Source organism: Varroa destructor, unplaced genomic scaffold (genome assembly GCF_002443255.2).
Source record: "Varroa destructor unplaced genomic scaffold, Vdes_3.0 BEIS01000001.1, whole genome shotgun sequence".
Lineage (NCBI taxonomy): Eukaryota > Metazoa > Arthropoda > Arachnida > Mesostigmata > Varroidae > Varroa > Varroa destructor.
In genome coordinates, this window is record NW_019211454.1 from 71,953,323 (window position 1) to 71,965,170 (window position 11,848).

Genomic DNA, 11,848 nt, shown 5'->3' on the forward strand with positions numbered 1-11,848 from the left:
ATATGTTACTCCATTTTGCTGTTAATGATTTTCCGTAGGCAGTTAGATTTGTATTAGAAAATAGACTTGGATCATTTTTGTACGAGGACACTAGATAAAAGCTTGAACTGCTTAGCCTTCAGTAGAGCTAGCTTTGCATAAAATCATAAGCCTGTATATTGCCAGTTGCAATAAGCCTTCTAGCGACCTTTATTTACTTAGTACTAGCAACAGAAGAGTATCAAAACTAAGACAGTCAGTGAGAGATCGACTTGTGGGAATACTCTATAAATAACAAATCGGGATGGCAAAGAAACGGTAACACGGGTCTGTTCGGCCATCGCCAATGGTAACGCTGAGTTCGGAACGAGAAACGCTGGTTATTACTGTGGCGTCTGCTGTTAAGCAGGAGTCCTAGGGGATCCATCGTATAGGATCGTTCGCTCTTATTATTCCGACTTTTCCCACTAAGATAGCAGCTTATTTATACCATATGTTCTTACAATAGCGCCAAACAGCATACATCATCCGAATAGAATAGAACCGAATATATAAGGCATAGGCAATACGTTGTACGTACTCCAAGATCCAGGCCAAACGCACCAAAATATCAGTAGCGTATGCTAACGAATAAGACTTTAATACTAAGTATTATGGACAAGCGGAGGAGCAATAGATCGTGTTATATATATATATATATATATATATATATATATATATATATATATATATATATATATATATATATACTGTCTCTCGGCGATCTGCTCATTGAAGTACTCGTATTACCGACCTGCTTCCGCCCAAGGGTTGCATGATCGGGTACGAATGTAGATAATGTTACGACTCGATACGTTACGGACGCACATAGTTGTTAGATACCTACTATCTTATCAGGAACGATAAATCTGTTGTTGACAAATTTCCTATATATTTTATTCCTTCTTACAACAACTAGATACAGGTTAATTATACAAACTGCAAAACCGCTATCGCTCGGCTTAGCGCGTTTTTTACAATTTCCTTATCTATCAATACTTGAATTTTAAATTTCGGGAAGCTTCAATTTTATCTAGCCATGTCTTCGATGGTTGATCATTTATACCGTTCGACAGATACAGGAAAGATACGTGGAAGTCTGCCTGATTTTTTTCTACTGCTCTGCTTCTTGACATGACGAAGCTGAACTTAACCTTCTGTAACGTTTATGCATCTATGATACGCTATTATAGCTTTCCGTGCCTTACAGAACCTTCGAAAGGCATTGTCCGCTTCATGCGCTCTATTGTTGCAACTGGCGTATAGCTGAACTATGTGTGGAATGTTCTGATTACGCCAATGTTAATTGTTTTGTTCAGGTTTTCTTTCCCGTAGCTACAGCACGGCCGCTTCACCGTTAATCATAACTTGATACGGTGTGCTTAATTCATGTGAAATTTCCGACTTCGCCAAGACTCCTCCCGATACTACGCTAAAAAAATGGGTCCGACAGTTTGAAACCCCATGTGTCAACTAGCGAGTATAAATCATAACCTTGTCATTTCAGTGTTGGAATATCGGCACGTAGGGTGGCGGGTTCTCTGCTTTTTTTTTCTAAAAGTTTTAACAACGATGGAGATCACCACGAACTAATAAATCTTACAAGAATTTTTCCCCAAGCTCCATTCAGAAATTCCCATAAATGAACTATTTATTTCGGAGTATTAACACACGTCGAACGCAAGATGTCGAGTTAGACAAAAAGTTGGTTTTTGAATGTTAGCTGCATCTGGCGAAATTTTGATCTCTGCAGCTCTTAAGCACATATTGACACACGTTCTGTAAGTTGAACAAATAGCAAACACATTAAATTGCCGTTTGCAAGATAATTTGAATTATTCTTGTGCCTAAGTCAAATAATGCGTAATACCGCGACTTCTTTCATATAAAATACTACCAGTTTATTATGTACTTCCTGGAAAATTAGTTTTTGCGGGAATCGGAAGAGGATATCGCTGTTTTGATGTACACTTGGCTTCAATGTCTACCAGAATTGTGTTAACCTGCGGTCCTGCCGAAGCAGCTGCTTGCGTATCGACGATGATTGTCTGAAATAACCTTGAATCAACCTCCGTTGAAATAGCTTGTAATTTTAATCCCTCTTTAATACCACGTGGCCTTCCGCTTTTTCTGTGAATTCGCTTCTTTAAATACCGGCCAAAGCAAATGCAGTGAAACTCTTACGCCATCGGGAAATCGGCGTGACTCTATCGGTGAAGCAATAACTAGCAAAGCATCACAGACGTTCATGAAGCAGCAAGCGGCTTGATTAACTCGAAAGCCACGAAGACTTGATTGAACGACATCAGCTTTCTAGTGTCATTGAACACTTTTTTGTATCCCACAAACAACACCAACCGTTGTCATAGAAGTTTGTATAGTGTATTTGCATAAATCAAATGTTCCGGTAAAAGCTCCGACAGAATTACCAGTTCGAGGAAGGCACTCACATCTTTGGCATTCGTACCCATCCATCATCGCTTCCATACATTCAGAAAGTACATGAAATTCAATTTTGACTTCGGTGTTGATGATATTGTAATGATCGCTAGGGACAGTTAAGACCCTATTTAGTGTAGTGTGTTGTTTATAGTTTTCAACAACGACTTCAATGTAGCCAGCTTGCATCGTTGTGAGTTTGACTTGTGGTCAGGTCACTGTCCCGTTGCTTCGCAGCGTGTTCTACCGGCCGAGTTGCAATACTTGACTTTATTTTACCTGTAGATCTCGTCGCTTGGGATTAGCAGTACTCCATGAACTTATCGGGAGAGATATTACAGAGCGTCCTATACAAAAGCAAAGAGGTCTGCATTGATTCAGAATTAGCAGAGTTTGAGTGCCTCTTTTGGGTTATATAAGCAAGCTATATATATATGATCGTGCTTGCTACCAACCGACAGCTTCCCATGGTTACGATTTCTAAAGAGCGAAGTGTGGCGTCAAGATGTGTTGAACGACTTTCTAAGTGCGGGCCAAATCGTCTAGCGATGACTGTGGGTCTGAACAAGCTAAACCCTGTGGTTTTGGGCCAAGCCTGTTCATTCGCCCCTTTAAAACATGCCAGTGGGCTGGAATGTATGAGGTATCACTTGACCTTTATTGGATTCTCTGGAGCTTCTTTTAAAGCATTTTGTCAAACCATGGTCTCGAGTCATTATTCAATACCTCCTCGTTTTCTGTCTCCATTTCCTTCGAATACCAGCCTCCTATCCCTTTCTTGAAGCTTCTTTAGCCCCACTATAACGTCCTAGCACCTGGTGACATCTTTCGATGCCGCCAGATCCGTTATCATGTATTCCACCAATTCCTTGATTGCTTTCTTTCTAGTTCTAGGCCTCCCCCTTAACTCATCTAGAGCCTCACAACGTGAAACTGTGTCTTTTACGTTATCCTCCTTTCCGATGTCGCAGAGAACGCGTTATATATGTGTAAATACGGGTTTTTCTTATTTTCACCATATAGTTTTGAAGTTGTGCGTGGCGGTCCGATACTCGCGTAGCACTCGCGGATATCTGGTGTCAGACTTTTGGTCCAGCTTTTTTTTGGTCATCCCCTTAACTCTCGCTCCTTTCCAAACCTCCTACAAGGTATCAGCGTGGGCCTGTCTGGTCACAGTCGACTCCATATTGCTGTCCAGGCGTAGCAAGTTCCTCTCCCTCACTAGATACAATTGCATCTGGTACATTTCAGTGAGCCTGGTCTTCACTGGAAATTCTGCTGACCATATTGTTTTTCACTGCTTCTTCACAGCAATTCGTTTTCGATTCAAGAAGTAGGCAGTTTCCGTCTCCAAGGTAGGATTGCAACGTACATGAATTTTTTTCGCTCTTTTGTGTTTTGACTTCGAAGCGTCGCCTAATAAAGGGACTTTAGAGGGGGCTTCTTATATTCTTCTAGCATGCTTCTAACCAAATTAGTTGAAGTTTATCGGCTTTAAACTCGCAGTTTCGAGTTGCATCCTGAAGGCTTTCGACAATCTCTTGATTCGTCCGATGCTTACCTGAGGGATCTGTCTCAGTTAGGGTCTTTCCAAGATCATATTTAGCTTCAGAAAATGACGATCTTGGGAAGTTTTCCCACGATCGTTCAACTAACTCTGTGACATTAGCGGGGAAATACCTTTTCCCTCAAAATTAAACAACATTGGTACTTCAAAGTTTTTTTGTATGGCTCACATGTAAACCATGGTGCCAGGTGCTAGCTCAATCAAAAACGACCTCGTCACCTGTGCCAAGGACACATTAACCTATTTTCTCAAATGTCTTCCTCTCATTTCTAACTCGTGACTGAAATCAACTTAATAATAATTTGATCTTTGTATTACGGACAGTGGCAGCCCTTCGCTACAAATAACTGCAGCTAGCTTTTATATAACCTACGTGAACGCTTTCATACGTCCAAATTCTAAAGCTTAAGCCATCTCAATTCACTCGTTATGCATTTGTGCGATTTCACTAAATGCCAAATCTACCTTAGGACGATCTGCTAACTTTCGTATGGCAGATCTCCATATCTATTTATAAATCGTGTAGATTTGACACGCCGATAATTTTGTCCTTCGACGAAATGTAATGAAATATCAAGGACAACTAGAGTGCCAGAGAGTATGAATTTCCAGCAGAAAATGCATATTTTTACATTTGAAGTGCCACGATCAAGGGTAATATCTCTTCCCATTGATACCAAACTTTCTCCTCATAACGAGCATTTTTTATATTATATCAACCTCATGCGTCCGAGTTAGAGATCGGTAAACTTTGCTTACGACAAGCTTGACGAACGGCTGCCTCGACGAATCCGATAGGGACGCATTATAATGCAACAGACCCCTTTATCACCTTTCCGTTATATGTTCCCATATTCCGTGCTATATACAAGTTTATTATGCAGAGAAGAACTGACAGACAAACAAATGGCAAGGCTGTTTGTAAATCCGTCGCGAAGGCCCTACTCATTTGAAACCTCTCGGATCAGCTGTTTAGCTTTGTGTCTGTACCTACGTTCAGAGGTCAGCACGCGTAAGTTGAGACATCGATTTAGATATAGCCGGTGCACTAATTAAAATCAAAGACCTTGCTCATTTATTTAAGACGCACAACAAAATTTACATGCAATCAATAAGTACAAACATAAACCTAGAAGTTCTCACAAGCAGTTTCATTCGCCGTTCAACCTAACCTTAGACTTTGTCGTCTTTCCTAGGGCATATTCAAGGTTCACTTTAGATCGAAGATTAGGCCAACCATTATCAAGCGCGCTGGCAAGGTCTTCCGACTAATTCTACAAAAGCTACGGTACTGCTGAATCAAATGGCGCTCGGAATATAAATGACGAATAAACCTATCTATAAGTAAGATCAAGTTAATCGAAGTTGAAAATAACATTGTATTTATCTTCATAGCAAACTGTGCCCTAGCGTTATTCGAACGCGCCAACTGGACATGATCATATCATGTATTTATACTCTGTTGTAAATCATCTAAAGTATCTGATCGAGTTTAATATATGGACCGTATTATTGTCGCATTACCTCACTTGCGATCTCTTGATCTTCTTAAAATTGTCCGCCATTGTCCTAGTGACGCGCATAAATGCAGAAAGTACAGCGGTACTAGGTTCGATAAAGGTTGTAACATAATTTAGATTTACATTTCAGAGGAGGGAACTCAAAGCTGCATTCTGATGGTTCGGTAGAACTAATCTGATGGCTTATCAAAACTGAGACTTAAATCTTCTAGTGCTAAGAGCTTCAGCCCTTCAAATCTGGGTGAAATTTTCGGTTACTCTAGGTTTTGATCAGTGCAGGAATATATATATATATATATATACGGAAAAAAGTAGCTCTTGTTTTTAAGCCAAGATTGAAAGAAAAATATTATTGCTAAACTGCAGATGCGCCATTTTGATCAATGGCCTTCTGCCATTTTTCTGGCGAAGCCCGAACTCCATTACAGTAGAGACTCCGTAGTTTTCAATCGAAAAATTAATGTTTGCATTCCTCTATTGAAATTAAATTAATACAATTAAAGGAATTCCGCAGAGACCGAAACAGATGAAAGTCCGATGGTGCAAGATCCGGATACAGAAAGACTACGTTAAAGTTTTCTATCGAAGTGTCCTTAATTGTTGCCGAGTGGCCACAGACGTATGTGAGCTACCATTGTCCTGATGGTATACTTACCTATATAACCCTATAATCAACCGGGTTAAAAATAGCTTTACTGGGTTGCATTTCTGTAAAGTTTCACAGACAGAAATACGATCGAGTAAATTCTGCTGCGACGGGAATTCATATGGCAGCCAAACATTAAGTTTTTCTTTGTAGCGACCCTCCTCACGTTGTTTAAAACTGTACAGTGGTGGACCCCCTATTCCTTGACCATATCATGGCTAACCACACATCTGTCTTGTTCAACTTTTGTATTACTTCTTAGTGATTTCGTCAACTTTTTCCGTATTTAGTCGACTAGTGCGGGAAGCACCTTTCACATAAAAATCTCCTTAATTGAAATTTTCGGAGCAAAGCCATTTTTGGGCTATTTCCTCTGAGAAGAGATCTTAGTCATAAGGAACACAAATTTTCTATGGATCTGGGCTTCATTTGTGCCTTTATCGTAATTATATTATAGAATATAGCGATTTTTTTCCGGAGTGATGCTTATTCTCAAGGCACCCTGTCTGACCCGCTGCGACTCGTGCTACCTGACTTTAAGGTCGTCTACCTAGAAAATGAATAAACACTTTTTCGACAAGTCAATATATATATATTTTGTAACTCTGTGTCTGATCTGATATACGGTAGCTTTTGAATAAATAATGAGAGATCAGAAAAACCGATCCGCCTTAGCATTCAAAGAAACTGCGTCACAATCTGATATAGGTAAACCAAATCTCCAACGACGGAGCTAAAGGATTTCCGGCCTTTAGCTGACTTCAGAGATATACTAATCGCCTAAAAGTCTGCCTAAATACGGTTTAGCTAACGATATTACCCTATCATTTAATAACTATAGCAGTAAAAAATATCGATATATTATTGGCTAAGATTCTTTTTATGGACAACCCATTGAAGCAGTCATTTTTGGAAAGGGATACAGAAATACGACGACCACGTCTGTAAGGCCCTTATCATGACAAAAAGCGACCATTCTGTTACTCTAGCTGTTCGTACATTTTGCCGTAGGGCCCCTGCAACTATCTGATCCAAGTACTTTGCTGGTACTGGCTGTAGCTTAGTCTACCCTGCTGCATCGCTGTCGTGGAACTCAATGGACTTCCCTTACCTGAAAAGCCATATAAACCTAGAAGCACCCGTGGCAATGCAAAGTCCTTTTGAAACGGGGTGTTATGCGTTGCTCCGAAACATAGTTGATATGTTAACGATTGAAAACACCTAACAATCTGTTAAATTCATATTATTATTTTCATTATGGTAATCAAAAACCAATTTTTAACGAAAATTCATACGAAGTCGAGCATTGAAGTAACGCTCCGTATGCCCTGAAGATTACCATATTTTTTTAAACTGTTTTTTTTTTTACTTTTCCGCTAAAAATTTAGCGTTATGATTAATAACAGTGTTAACATTGTAATGATAAAGGCTACATCCTGCTCAATGTATGAAAATGGGTTAGTGCTATTAATGCAGATGTCGTCATTTGACTTTGTTACTCGATTCAAGGACACAATGGCATTTACCTAGAAAACAACTATTATCTTTTTGAGTCCGTAGCCATAGCTGGCATGAACATGGGACCATCGCAGGTCTAAATTTTCGCATGGCAAAGGAACGTACCGTTTAATTGGTCTGTCGGAGACGCATCGGAGTACGTCCAGCAAGTCGGACTTCAGCTAAACCTTCTAGGCGGGTCAAGCCTCCTTTGCTACACTACACGTAAGACTTGATTTCAACGACCTAATCATGCGGTAAGAACAGACCGACACGATTAAAGAAGATCCAAATCAAGAACAGGTAGATATTGCTTATGCACCTGTTATTACATTACCAACTGTCCATACGACAACGCCGCCTGGTGTACAACATGGATTTTGTGGTACTACTCAATGGAACAGAAGCCATAATGCAGGGACTTTTTAGCTTCGTAAGGTTATGTGCTAAATATACATGCTAATTTAGTTTAACACAATTACTATGCGGTAGCTGACCACATTTTTGGCATAGCAACCGAGGAAACGTATTGTCGTTTACATCACTTTAATGATGATTTTATTTTAGTTCGTAGACACTTTGGTAATTTTTTTTTTGGTAATTTGGTCCACGCTGATCTAGCTTGGGTTCTAGCTGTTGAAGTAACCTGGCCAATTAGCGCCTGGATTGTATCCAGCATAATGGTGCAGATTGTAAACGTTAGGATGATTTGCTCCATAGGCTTTTGGATTCCGATCATAAAATTCCGGATTGTGTGCGTTTGGTATATTGATGTCCCTGAAGCCACCGTCAACGAGGTCAGTATTTTGAGGTGCCAATAAGAGGTACCCTATTGCTCCAAGGGAAGCTAACATTGTTGGAATGAAACTCCATGACAGTCCTCCACGGAGTGGCTGATTCGGATGATACGAATGACAAGGGCCACAGGACCCAGGTGCAAACCTTTGCACTGGCGCCCAATAATTATGATACATGGCAATTGCACACGGTTTTTTTGCTTTCCAACTATTCACTTCAGTGCAGACGCAGATCAGACTATTAATTGGCAAAATCTCCCCTGATATCGTTGTTGACAAGAAGAAATATCAGTTAGTCAGTATAGGGAAAGTGCAAACCTTTCTATTGGTATAATAGGCACTGATTTTATGACAAACTACTCGATAACTTTCGATGCGGACTTTCAAAAAAGATTTTTTTTTTTTCACTTCCTCCCCGCCAGACGAAGAGTTTTCGTGCCAATTTTATCCGTAATTATATAAATAATTTAGACAAACCCCAAGCGAGCATCAAATAAGGCACATAAAATCGTCTTGCGACTGCCTCTTCAAACTACATTTTTTCTCATTACGCATTAATGAATTACCGCGGGGTTCAGACTCAATAACCCTCAGTATCCCAATAATAATCTAAGTTCCCTCTCTTGTAGTGAGCGGCGGACGCCTTTCACTACAAGAGAGGGAACTCAAGAGTCAATAATCTGGTGTATGATATGTACAAACCTGACCTCTCTATATCTTCGAGATTTTGCGAATGCAATTAATACAACCATTTGGAGGATTAGAAAGCTTTGGAGTTTCGGCGGTCTACATTATCAGGCGGAGGATTAGCTTGCTTTACGTTGATTTCAATGTAGGTTATGTGGAATCTTGTACAATCAACAGCATCGTCTTAGCTTTTTTCCCGCAGGACTCATTTGTGTTTACCACTCATAAAATATGAACTCTTACAAATAATAATAATAATAATATATAAGAACATATTAATGCAAATGTCTGATGGCGAAGAAAAGTTGCATACGAACATCTTTATTAGCTATTCCTCTGATCGTCTTTTCCCTAGTTCTTCAAGCGCTCAGTGCCACCTATGCGAATCGGATTTGTTTGTGTGTGAAATAACTTTATGATAACGGTTAATAACGTAACGGTTTTGTAAGAAGGATGAAGTGCGGTCTCTTACAATCAATCTTTTATAGTGACTGATCTGGGGAATGACCGAGCAAAAATCAACTAAACACCATCACATGGAATTTTACGCAATGTTCCTATAAAAGACAGCCTATAACGGTCAGCTGGTTCACACAGCAGACAAATTTGATGCCATTATCTGCAATTTTCACGGTGGGGATGATGTGTAATAGCTTAAAATCCAACGAAAGCTTAATTACACACAGTGATTTTTTGAAGACTTATCTGCCTGAGTACTCGACAAACAACATAACCACAGTATAACACCGCTGTAAATGATCTCAATTTTTTATCCTGCAAACAGCGTGAGGTTCACCACTTCAGGTAGCACTTCTGCGAGGGGCCAATCATTTTTACCCCCCAATTCTACAAATTATCTTTCGTTTGCAAAATCCACTTCCCTTTCGTAAAGAAATAGATCTATAATGTATCATTGTTCTTTTGAAGAATAAGGAGTTAAGGCTGTTTCTTAAAGTATCGTTAGACATTATTATTATTGTTTTGTTTCTGCGGCTGTTTGTTAAAAGTTTATGTCGAGCCCAATATTTAGAACATGTTGGATGAATGCGGTACGTACATCGACCATTCGTTAACTATGTAAGTAGTTCAACCAAATATCAAAGTCCATAGTCCGTATGTTAATTACGATATATAAATAGGTTCCCGACATCATAAAATTAATCACAGTAGAAAACGGCATACATTTGATAGATTATTAGCGTCGTTCGCCATAACCTTACCCATTTTGTTTCCTCACTGGCGTATCAGGACAATTGTCCCTGTTTGATTTACGTTCTTCCATTAAGGCCGTAATAGTAGCAGTAGTAACAGTACTCTCTTCCATTGAGCTTTAAAACAGCGAGGTCAGCTGCAAGGATAAATCTTTCTCGAGATGGCCTAATAAAGGATATTTGTAGGCTGATGCTGCATTACGTACTCTTGTAAAGTTCAGGGTACACAGATAGAATCTACATTTGGAAGTTTGCTTGTTTAAGGTGTGAAATCGCTAATTTTATAAACTAACATCCATTTGAGGACCATACATAACGGTTGCGTGGTGGTTGAGCTCTTCTTTGCCTGTTTAGCGGTTCGTTAGATCTGAAGAAATCGTAACGTAGCCCTGGCTGATCGAATCCGAACGCCAGTATTTGTAATACCCGTCCTTTAACCTAAATTCAAGTAGTCAGACTGTTTATGTGCCGCACTGATCTGTCTGCCAATAGCGGATCACGGATATAGCGACCTATTTCCAATTCGTTGCTTCTAATTCTTTGCTGTCAGAGAAAAGCTGTGCTCGTCAATTAGCTTTCCCCACCAGAAGCATAATAAATGACAGTCTTTCGGTCTATTGTACGGTAGTTTCAGCCTACAGCCTACAGCTAATGAAAAGTCCAAAGCTTTTTATTGGAGTAGTCAAGCGACCAAATCTTGAAGATGTTGACTCCTGAGGTTACCAGGCGCAGTATGGATATCCTTTCGTAAACTTCTCGCTGCCAGAAGAACGGTTTAGCCGTTAGATAACAATGCCACATCCTTCGAGGTCTTTGTGGTTTTAATATCATTATTAATAGTTCGCTGCATCTTCTTTTTTCATAACTGTGCCACTAGTAAAAACGTTAATAGCTGTTGAAATTCGTTAGACGAAGGATAGCTATAGCCAGTAAAGAAATAATGCTTTGACCAAGGCTTGCCCATAGCTATAAAGGCAGTTCGACTTCCTGATTCCAATTATCGCCGTCCGTTGCACCTCGATAAATTCGTACAGTACAGACAAGGCCTGGTCTTCACTGTTTATGGCACCCAGTATTCACTGTTGTGCTCCAATGTTATATTATGCGGTGTGGAACTTCACGAAGTCGCCTACCTTGCATACAACTTCCTAATACAGCTGTCCTAGTATAATAATGTCTTTCTTATTTAAATTCAAAATGAAAATTATGCCTAAAACCCATATATACCTAATAATTGTTTCATAGAAATTGGAAATAATGCGCACTAGGTGCAATTGGAACGAAGTACCGTACGAAAATATAAAACTCGAGATAATAAAGCTAAACATTCTGATTTATGATTTGGAACATCTTTCGGTGGGCTGTTTGTAGTAGCGCGCAGCTTTGTCATTAGATCATAAACAAGGATCAGCTATTTGTTCAGTATTTTCGCGCCGGTTAAATTCCCACCAAAATGATTGTTATTA